Source organism: Rhipicephalus microplus, chromosome X (genome assembly GCF_043290135.1).
Source record: "Rhipicephalus microplus isolate Deutch F79 chromosome X, USDA_Rmic, whole genome shotgun sequence".
Taxonomy (NCBI): domain Eukaryota; kingdom Metazoa; phylum Arthropoda; class Arachnida; order Ixodida; family Ixodidae; genus Rhipicephalus; species Rhipicephalus microplus.
This window is the reverse complement of record NC_134710.1, coordinates 317,557,711-317,568,926: the sequence shown is the minus strand read 5'-3', so window position 1 is coordinate 317,568,926 and position 11,216 is coordinate 317,557,711. Positions and strand designations below refer to the sequence as shown.

The 11,216-nt window shown below is 46.2% G+C and overlaps 1 long non-coding RNA gene across 1 annotated transcript; it reads left to right on the top strand.

The window, feature by feature from the left end:
- The first annotated feature begins 286 nt into the window (after positions 1-286).
- Positions 287-4,726, top strand: LOC142777228 (uncharacterized). Its single transcript, XR_012887979.1, has 2 exons — positions 287-594; positions 4,223-4,726. It is a non-coding gene; the product is annotated as an uncharacterized LOC142777228 (long non-coding RNA).
- The last annotated feature ends 6,490 nt before the right edge of the window (positions 4,727-11,216 follow it).

Here is an 11,216-nt window from a genome sequence, read left to right as displayed (position 1 = left end):
TTACCAAAATTCACTACATTAGGTCAGTGAAGGCGCGCCAAACATTGCTCCTGAATATTACAAATGCGCGTTCTGACTAGTAGCTCGTGCTGGCCGCACTGCACCGTCACAAAGTTCACTGCGATTCAGATGCACTGTTAAAGAACGCGCATAACGGAACAGATCGCTGCCGCAAAAAAAAAAAAAAAAGCAGCGCCAACGTTATCAGCAGAGGGCCGGAGCTAGCGTTAAACCACATCTAGCCGGTCTGAGAGCACCACAAGGCGCCATCAAGTCTCGTCGCCTAGACAACCTTGGCTGCCCGCCTTCCTCCGTGGCTGCCCGGTATTGCTGCGCGCCGGGCGCACAGCGCGGGAAAGGGGTCGACATCGTCTTACATGTCACAGCGTACGCTGGCGATAAACCCTCCCGTGTGTGTGCGTGTGGTGCGCGTGGTTTCTCGATCGGTAGAGTTTATTAGTCGGTGTATAGTTTGAAATGTGCCTGCGCTCTGTGCTCCACCAGTGTGTTCTGTCAGTGCTGATTATTGCGAAGGTGCACCATCCTGAAGACTGGACCTGTGGATTCATATTGTGGAGTACTCGAAAGGAAATAGTGAGTACCGCTCTCACGTTGTTCCGTTCAGCGCTTTGTTAACTGCGTGAACACGAGAATAACGCCTTCAAGCAATTTTGTTTTCAACTAGTTGATGACAAATCAGTATATATTTACTTAGCGAGAATATTTGTCCGAACTGTTTCACGGGGATGATGGCGAAGTGTGATTGTGGGCAACTTTTTTTGTTTGTTTAGATTGTTTGGAGTACAAAGCAGAGTGAGAAAGCGCCGCTGAGGTTCAGCGAAGAAATTGAACAGATTTTTGCTGTGCCCTTTATTGGCAGCCGTTTTTAACGGGGTCCGCTCGTGCTGCACACGAATTTTAGTTTACTAATTAATACATGTGTGGGGACGGCACCTGTTAGCTCTGGGCATCAACCGTATGTAAGACGCATATGCTTGGGCATGTCGGTAGTTCATCTACTTTCTTTTTTTTCTTATTGCACAAAAAGTCCGAGAACGGAAAACAAGGGCCTGGTGTCCATGTCGTTGTTTTCGGTACTTTTTCGTTTTGTGCGGTAACACTACCGAGATAACTCGGGTTGATGCATCGGGTGACAACACAGCATATTGCTTCGCGTTAGGTGCGCCTCGCGAAGTTTGCCTACTTGCTAATACATTCAATTTTGTTAAATTTGTCTTCACCGGTATTTTCGTTCACCCGCAACGTAGCGTGACACTGCCGACAGCCGTGCCTGTGTAGCGGATCGAGCACTGAAGCTGGACTTTTGTTTGAACAGACATTTCGTCTGTGTGTGTGGTCGAATTGCCTACTTGAACAGCGCAAACGCTTGTTTGAACATAACTGCTAACGTTCGAGCACATTTTAATCAGATTGTTTTCATCATGTGTAACTTTCAAAATATTCTTGTTATTCAGAATTTTATTGCCATCGCCTCGCTTTGGCATTTAACTTCGCTAAGTACTTCAGATGTTAAAGGTATTTTCGCTATGTGAAGCGTATTAGTTTTTTGTTGCACAAAACACTTTAATGTTATACATACTGCACGTTATCTAAGCATGTGTTGCAGCCAAAATGTAAGACTGGGCAGCATATCTATCTGGGAACACAACACGCACAGCCACTGAACAACCTACGCTGCATCGGGAAGGAGTTATATCTGCTTTATCACCCTGACAGATTGGTTGAAACAAATGGCCCTAATTTAGCAGTATGCAATGGTCATTGAGTGAAGGTAACAGGGTCACTTTATTCAACATTTCCCAGCCAATGTTGCGGCTATGGCAAAAGTGTTTGAAAAAAAAAAAACGCGCTGATTTAATGCACTGAAAACAGATAACTGCTTGAATATTTCGGAGAGAAAAAAGTTTTTGGTCACGTGGTTGCCTTTCAAGCTTTCCAGACTGTTGTTTCAGTGTTGTTTGTGAAAAAAAATATTCTACAAGTACCGCACCTTTTTTTATACCAATTTTGACACATGTTAAGTAAAGGAGCTTAGGTAAGGTGCTTGAAACTCAGCAATATTATTACAAATTTTCGGCCACATACGTCTGCAAGAATTTAGCCAAAGTGTGTTATGTTTGCATTTTTTCATTGCTATACTGCACTTTGTATGAATATCTGAGCTGTGACTACTTACTTCACAGAAAAGATATTTTGATGAAAAATTATTTTTAGACAAGTTAAGCTGTTAACCTCTAACAGAAAAGATCACTCATTTCACAGAATTGTCATTTTTATCCGTATTGAGACGCAATTTGCACCATGTGGTGGTCCAAATAAAAATCACCTTTTACCTAAATTGAAAGCAAATAAACAGTTCTTTATATGTGACAAGTTTCATCATTACAATTTCTATTTCAAGGAATAGAATATTTTTTTTGAATTTTCCCATCAACGGCAATGGGGAACTTCGAGGCGTCGGCTGCTGTATGACCAAATGGCGAATGGGGAACTTGGAACTTCAAAAATTATTCAGGGGCAAAGCTCTTGAGGCCGTGGGTCATTCACTCCTCTGTAGTCGTACTAGTATTATGTAGCCACTTGATGAGTTGCACAATTGATAGCGCTAGTGGTTTTCACAGCATATACACGGACAAAATGGTGATTCGTGGGGCGAATCGTTCGTCCATACGTTTGTGCTTTCGTCCGTTCGTCTGTGCATCCATCCGTTCGGGCTTCCGTGTGTCGGTCTGTCCGTGAGTCCGTCCGTCTTTCTGTTCGTCCATACTGGCGTCAGACTGTCTGTCCATCCATTTGTGCGTCCGGACGGACGAACGCTACGCCCCACTCATCATCATTCACTCCGTGGATATGCTGTGATCTTTTTCTCAAAACATAAATTGCTATGACAAAATTTGGCACATGAAAAGAACTGTTTATTTGCTTCGATTTAGGTAAAAAGTCTCTTTTAATTCAACCACCACATGGTGCAAGTTGCGTCTCATTATAGGCAAAACAATATATTTTGTGAAATTTGTGATTTTTTCTCGTAAAGTTTGACAGCTTGAGAAGTCTAAAATATTTTATCCTCCAAATATACCCTATGTGGATTATGCATTCACTCCTCACATATTCATTCAAAGTGCAGCATTGATATGGTAAAATGCAGATATAACACATTTCGGCTAAATTATTTGAGGCGTATGTGGTCGAAAAATCGTAATAATATTACTGAGCTTCAAACACTTTACGCAAGCCCTTCACTTAACTTGTAGACTAAATTTGGCACAGAAGGATCCCCAGGTGGTCGAAATTTCCGGAGCCCTCCACTACGGCGTCTCTCATAATCATATGGTGGTTTTGGGACGTTAAACCCCACAAATCAATCAAATTTGGCACAGAAGAAGATATACTTATGAAATAATTTTTTTTCACAAACATCCAGACGAGATTCCGGGAAGTTCAGGAGGCAGCCACTCGACCAATAAATTATTTGTCTGCGAAATATTCTTGCAGTTACCTTGTTCAGTGCAGTAAAATCAGTGCGATTTTTTTTCGAATACATTTGCGTTGGTCACCAAAATGGCTGGGACGTCAGATGTGGAATGACCCAATAGCCAATTCTTCCATTATATAATCGTGTCAATGTCAGCCCATTCAAGAACACTAGTATCATTCGCATTTTATACGTAACTGTGCAGTACTTAATTTTACAAGTTACCTGCACTGAATACCTTCTCAATGCGCATACCGTCATGTATGCTCAGTGCCATTGTGCTTTTGTGCAATACAGATAAAATATGTATATGTCTTTGCGTGTCGTACTGTATTCTTTTTAATAAACTAATCGAATGAGTACCATGGTAGATATGCAGATATATTCACTTAGATTGGTCGTTGCATGCAGCTTATGGAACATTATCAACTTGGAGCAGCACCTTTTTATTTGCCTGCACGAGCAAGCTGAAAGGGTAAAGTAGGGTTCATATCTACGGCACAAAAGGCTTAAGGATTCTGCCACAGCGCGCTTTTTATGGCGTTTATTGCTAAGCATACCTTTTCTAGCATTTCTCACTGCATAGGAGCCCGATGCCACTGATTATGCTTGCTATGCAATCAATTTATACTTACACATAAGAAAGCAGTTAGTTATGCATGGTGCACACTGTATGTTGCACTCTTTGTGAAATTTCAGTCATTGTTCCTTGTGTATTTATTTTAGGTTTCCGGGACTGAATTTCCTGTACAGAAAGAACAGCTTCGCCCACTTCTCTCGAAGGCACCAGTCATCTCAGCAGCTGAAGATTATTGTGCAAGCAGCAGTGGCGAGTGGTTTTGGAGTTAGAAGTATACCAACACTGACATTACATTAATACATCCCCAATTACACTACCTTGTTGAATGTTCTCTTTTTTAATGTTGAAATTTATACTGCGAGATGTAATAGGTTGTAAATGTGACTCCACAAACTCGCTTACTCTTTCTACGTGTTTTTTTCTATTGTATAGGTGTCAATCAAACGCCATACGTCTCAGTCGTTTGCCCGACTAGCACAAATGTTTTGAAAGTCGTGGAGGTTTATTGTATTGAAAACAATGAATTTTTAGTATACAGAGAAAAAAACTTGGTCCTGTGACATATTTCAAAGTTTTATAGAATGCCATCAGAGTCCTGCTTGTCAGATTTGCAGTTTTTCCATAATAAAGGCAGATGTTAACATATGGGCTTAATTGTGTTTTGCTTCGGCGTTATGTTCGGTTGGACCTTACGCTACAGGTTACTACTTGCACTACTGTGGTGTGTGTGCGTGCGTGTGCGTGTTTGTGTGTGTGTGTGTGTGTGTGTGTGTGTGTGTGTGTGTGTGTGGTGCCTTCCACGTCTTTGTCGTTTACAGCCCAGTCTACGTACACATATATACACTGGTCTCATGCAGCTCATTCAAGACCATGGCACCTTACTTTATCAGCTGCATGTATGCAGGTATAAGGGCAGTGGGGGACACCAGTATCTTCTTTCTTCTCTATCAGCCGCAGAGAAGGTTCATATATGCTTCTCCCTGAGAACAATCGAGGCTTGGGCCAGTTGGTGATGCGTATTTGATGGAATGAAGTGCTGTGAACGGCTCTCCTCAACACACAAGTCTAAGCGTCACCTCCTGTGTCTCTACTTTTGTTGCCTGTTAATTGCGCTTCATTTAATCAAGTATGCTCATCCATATGACTGCCATCGTTTCAAGGGGGTTTCCAGTGTACAACCCACTCGCATGGGTGTAGCTTCATCCAACACCAATAGTTTAGGGGTGTTCATAAACACCTATTAAAGTAGGGTGTAACGTTTGTTCACACCCTACGGTTTCAGGGTGTTTCTAAACACCTTATTGTTTAGAATGTTCCTGGACACCCTAACAGGGTGTTGCCCATGGGACAAAACAAATGCACCCTGCTGGGTGTAAGAATTTTTAGAGTGAGCCAAGCAGGTGGTAAAGAATGAAACTTTTGGAGCATTGTGACCCAAGCAAGCCCATTCCCCCATAAGTGTGACGTGTCAGCAGTAGGTCAGGGAGCCGTGTTGTCGCATCAAGTCGGAGGCATCTTATCGGATTCAGGTCACGAACATTACCAAAAGCCGAGAAAAACCATTCCCAGTTGGAAAAGGAGACCCTCGCTCACGTATTTGGCGTGACCGGTAGGTTTAGAAATTATCTGTATGTGACCCACTTCAAACTGGTAACCGACCACATACCATTAACCCGACTGTTCAGTCCAGACAAAGAAATTCTGCAGATGGGGGATCCGCTGCCAGGAGGCCACAGTGTGTGGACGCGTTTCCCACGGGTTCCCGTTTCAATCTTCTGTTTCGGATGAAAGTCAAGTGTGGCAACTAATTAATCTGTACAGTTGGACACACCAAGTTACCGGAGCTCTCGAGTGCCTCTGCGGACACTGTGAGTCTATTTCTAGCTGATTCAAACGCCTTCAGAATCCCGAGGTGGCGAACGCCCCGTTAAGCCTAACGGAGCCGGTGTCGGTACTGCCTAGGCGCGGCGACGCAGATGCATGCCGCTCGCTTGCAGTCGACAGCCTTTCATCTCGCTCTCTTGGCGCAGCCACCACGACCTTCAATGCAAGCAGCGTCTAGGATCATCGATATTATGCACTGTCCCTGCTAGCGACTGCGAGTGAACGACGCCTACGATGCGCAGTGACGCTGAAGAGACGCTCACTGGCACTGACAAGGCAAGTGCTATTGGGGCATCGTCCGACCCCAACGCTACTAGTCTTTCTTTCGCTGCACATAACAATGACCAGCAACTTGGAAAAGGCATGGACGAAGATTCCACCGCTTTCAACGATGTCCCAAACACGGCGGAGGAAGACGCGTACAATGTTGCCTGTGTCACGCGGTCCCGTTAATTAGGGAGGCGATCGCCGGGCTAATTCCAAGAGCCGAAGTATCGGCTCCCCGAACCGCACCACGAAAGCGTGGACAATTTAGAAGTGGTCCTTTTTGGCGCGCCAGCGGACGCCGGCTGTGGCCCAAAGAGCAAGTCAGAGCCTACAGTTGATAAACAAACAAAATTGTATTCTCAATAATGGCAGATCGAAAACAATACACAAGTATGCACACTCCACAATAGTTGAGTACAATATGTCACCAAATCAAACAACGTACTACACAGTACAATCAGCCATACTCGAAACAACGGACACAGACAAGAATACGCACTACAATGCAGTCGCATGCATCGAACAACCAAGACACTTAAAGACTAAAGAGATAGAAAACCTATTCAGTCCAAAGTTCTTGGAACAAAAGTCTGGATGATACTCTTCCGAGAATCACTCACTCAAAGTCCAGCATTGTCGTTCTGCTGCCCCCGAAGTTTCTCTTCCAGGAAACCTCGCCGAAGTTTCTCTTCCAGGAAACCTCGCGTCTTCAATTGGCCACTCTCCAAGCTTCAAACTTCTTCGCCGGAAACACGTCGGCTTCACACTTGCAGCTGTTGCCACGCGTCTTCGCTCGATAGCGGTAAACACACACTCTTGCCTGTAGCTCGAGTCGTCACCCCTCAGGTGGAAATCATCTTCTTCTCCTGCTTTGTCTCTACGGACAAAACCTTCGCCGACTACACGGCGGAATCCCTACGCGCTCTGGCGCTAATTTCCGTCTTCTCCTGATCTCTCATCTCGGCTGCTCGAATAAATACCTTCCGCGCGAGATTCCAGAAAGTTCTCATCGTTTCGTCGGCGCGATGCGCAGCGAAGGCTGGGGGAAAGGTCGAGACGATAGGGGAGGCCGTCCGCGACGGATGACTAAACCCGGCATCACCACGCCCCTTTCCATCTAGAACATTCGAGGGCTTGCTCGGGCGCCGACGAGAGGAGGTTCGTCGGCAAACCTACGCTTCCGAGGGGAGAGGGTCGCGCGCCCAGGGAGTCTTTGGATGTTTTTCTTTTTTTTATCGTTGACCTCGCTGCGTCACTCCGGCGTTTTGTCGCGAGAATTTGGCGGCGCGTCCTTTTTGAGTGCTCGTTTTGTGACACTGCCCCCCACTTTAGGAATATTATCTCATAATATTCAAAACCACACAAACGAGCGCGAACAGTTCCCACACTCTCAGAGACTGTAACATAGGCCGTCGCTCATGACACGTCACATTCACAATAGATCACTCTATTCAATTGTGCATTGTAATTCAATCTCACACACATGAAATATAACCACAGGTACACGAGTACGACACTCCATCACATATTCCAGACAATACAAATGTACAAAGTTCTCTCATTACAACAATTGTACAATCACATCACCATAACAACATTTTGACTCATTCGACATACAGTTGTGACACAGGACAACAACCACATTAACTTAACATATAGCACTGTCAAACACAGTTCGATTCGTCCTGAACACTTATCCTGTGCATTTCGAACGGCGCTTGCGCCCTTTCTTGCGGTGCTTGCTCGACTTCTTGTTTTTCCTCGTTCTTTTTCGGCGAGCCCCTTCCAACGACGGTATCTGAGGCGGCTTCTCAGCCATAGTTGTCACTTCCGACACCATTAACGGGTCATAACGTTCAACCGATCCTGTACGGTTATTCACCCGCTTGTTCATGTTACGACATTTGGCCTGGCTGGCCGACTCCGTCACCTTTACACTGTCGGTCGGTTGAGATCGAGCCGACGTAAGTCCGGCTGCCCAGCACGTGAAATCATTCAACACGATCATTTTCACATTCACTGTCTCTTGCACCGCGGCTTCACCTTGGGCTCGAGTGAGATCCGTCACGGGATGCTCCTCCACTGTATGTCGCGGTCGCTGGGTTGGCGAGGGCTCTATCTTAGGGTCTTCTCCCAAACATTCTGGCTCATTCGGCCCTCGCGCCCCGTAGATGTTTCCGATGACGAGGTCGTACAGGGGGGTCGTCATGCATAGAGCAGTAACTTTCCCGCTGAAGTACGGGTTTCCACCTCAATTTCTGCTTCGGGAAGCATCCGAACCGTACTGTCAATTAGGCAAACCGGTTTCGTTTTGCCTGTCAACTCACTTTCCCGTACCAAATTTCTCCGCACGATAACCGTGGAGCTACCGGTATCTCTTAACACCGTAACCTTCTTGCCCACAACTTTTCCAGGCAGCGTTGGCATTCCCTTCGTAACACCGGTTGGCTGTTCTGTCATTACAGCACCCACAATAGGAAGTTTCTCTCCATTCTTGAACTCTACGAATCCGTCGGTGATGGCATTATCATCGGATTTCAGTGCTGCTAGCACACTGGATACCTGGTGAGTTTGATTCGCTCCGTTACGACATGCGTCTGCTTTATGCCCAGTCTGACCACACTTGAAACATTTTACTACCGTGGGGCTCGTAAAGTTAGTTCGACAGTTGTTAGCGCGATGACCCACTCGTTTACACAAAAAACATCGCGGAACACTCTCCGGTGCACACTTCTTTTGTTCGGGTGCCGAATTTTTCGAATCTTCAGGACACTCCTTCTTGACCTTGGCCAAATTAGTGCCACCTTGCGCTTCCAAGAATTGATCAGCCAATTCAAGCATGCCTTCAAGTGACTCAGCCTTGCTCTCTTTCAAGTACAGCGATAGGCTTGGGTGGCAACTAGTGAGAAATTGCTCTCTAATAAGGAGCTCTCTAAGCTCATCGTACTCCTGCGCTGTCCCTGAAAGTTTGATCCATCTGTTGAAATAATGTCAAAGTCGGGCGGCATACTGCGTAGCCATCTCGCCATCAGCTGGCTTTCCTGTCCGAAATCTGTCCCGGAAACCTTCAACAGTAAATCTAAATCGCTTCAGCAAAGCAGCTTTCACCTTTGCATAGTTGGCTGCATCGGCCGGCGTCAGCCTACCGTACACACTGAGCGCTTCACCTTTCAAGCAAGTACTCAAAGCAGTTGCCCATTGATGTTCCGGCCAATTCTGGCTCCTTGCAATCGTCTCAAATCTGTGAAGGTACGCGTCAAGGTCGTCCTTCCTTTCATCAAACGCTACGAGCAGCTTGCTTGGGTTCAAGCGGAAGCCATGATCTTCCCGTTCGCTGCTTTCAACTCTAGCTTGGACCGAAGTTTCACTTCGCTGTTGCAAACGGAGCCGCTCGAGTTCCATCTCGTGCTGCCGCTACCGTTCCCTTTCAGCCATCTCTGCTTCTCTTTCTTCTTTCGCCCTCTCAGCTTCCAGTCTTTCTCTCTCCAGCTCCAACTTCAATTTTTGCTCTCTTTCTTCCTTCAGCTGTCGCTCCTTTGCCTCTCTTTCTTCTCTCGCCCTTTCGGCTGCCAACTTTTCTCTTTCAAGCTCCAACTTCAATTGCTGCTCTCTTTCTTCTTTCGCTCTCTCAGCTGCCAACCTCTCTCTCTCTCCAACTCAGCTTCTTTTCCCGCTTTGGCTTTTTCGACCGCCAACCTTTCTTTTTCCAGCTCAGCTGCCTTTTCTTGTTTGGCCCTCTTTTTTTCTTCTTTTTCCTTCTGGGTGACCCACTTCCGTAGTTCGGTGCCAGGAAGACCCGTCTTCTCACCAAGAGCGACAAACTTTTCGAGATCCATTGTGTCTCGCAAATAAAACTTTGCCGCGTGCAAAAAAATATCTGCCTAAATCAGTATATCGGAACACTCTCCTGCACTCGTTAACGAGAACACTGAGCAAAACACAAAATCGTTCCGATAGCACTATCAACAACTCGAGGCTCTTTCTCACTACTTTGGGCACACTGTGCACCAAAAGGTCCTGTCGCGGATGTCAGATTAACTGTCACGCGGTCCCGTTAATTAGGGAGGTGATCGCCGGGCTAATTCCAAGGGCCAAAGTATCGGCCCCCCGAACCGCATCACGAAAGCGTGGACAATTTAGAAGTGGTCCTTTTTGGCGCGCCAGCGGACGCCGGCTGTGGCCCAAAGAACAAGTCAGAGCCAAGAGTTGATATACAAACAAAATTGTATTCTTAATAATGGCAGATCGAAAACAATACACAAGTATGCACACTCCACAATAGTTGAGTACAATATGTCCCGAAATCAAACAACCTACTACACAGTACAATCAGCCACACTCGAAACAACGGACACAGACAACAATACGCCCTACAATGCAGTCGCATGCATCGAACAACCAAGACACTTAAAACTAAAGAGATAGAAAACCTATTCAGTCCAAAGTTCTTGAAACAAAAGTCTGGATGACACTCTTCCGAGAATCACTCACTCAAAGTTCAGCGTTGTTGTCGTTTCGCTGCCCCCGAAGTTTCTCTTCCAGGAAACCTCGCCGAAGTTTCTCTTCCAGGAAACCTCGCGTCTTCAATTGGCCACTCTCCAAGCTTCAAACTTCTTCGCCGGAAACACGTCGGCTTCACACTTGCAGCTGTTGGCACGCGTCTTCGCTCGATAGCGGTAAACACACACTCTTGCCTGTAGCTTGAGTCGTCACCCCTCAGGTGGAAATCATCTTCTTCTCCTGCTTTGTCTCTATGAACAAAACCTTCGCCGACTACACGGCGGAATCCCTACGCGCTCTGGCACTAACTTCCGTCTTCTCCTGATCTCTCATCTCGGCTGCTCGAATAAATACCTTCCGCGCGAGATTCCAGAAAGTTCTCATCGTTTCGTCGGCGCGATGCGCAGCGAAGGCTGGGGGAAAGGTCGAGACGATACGGGAGCCGTCCGCGACGGATGACTCAACCCGGCATCACCACGCCCCTTTCCA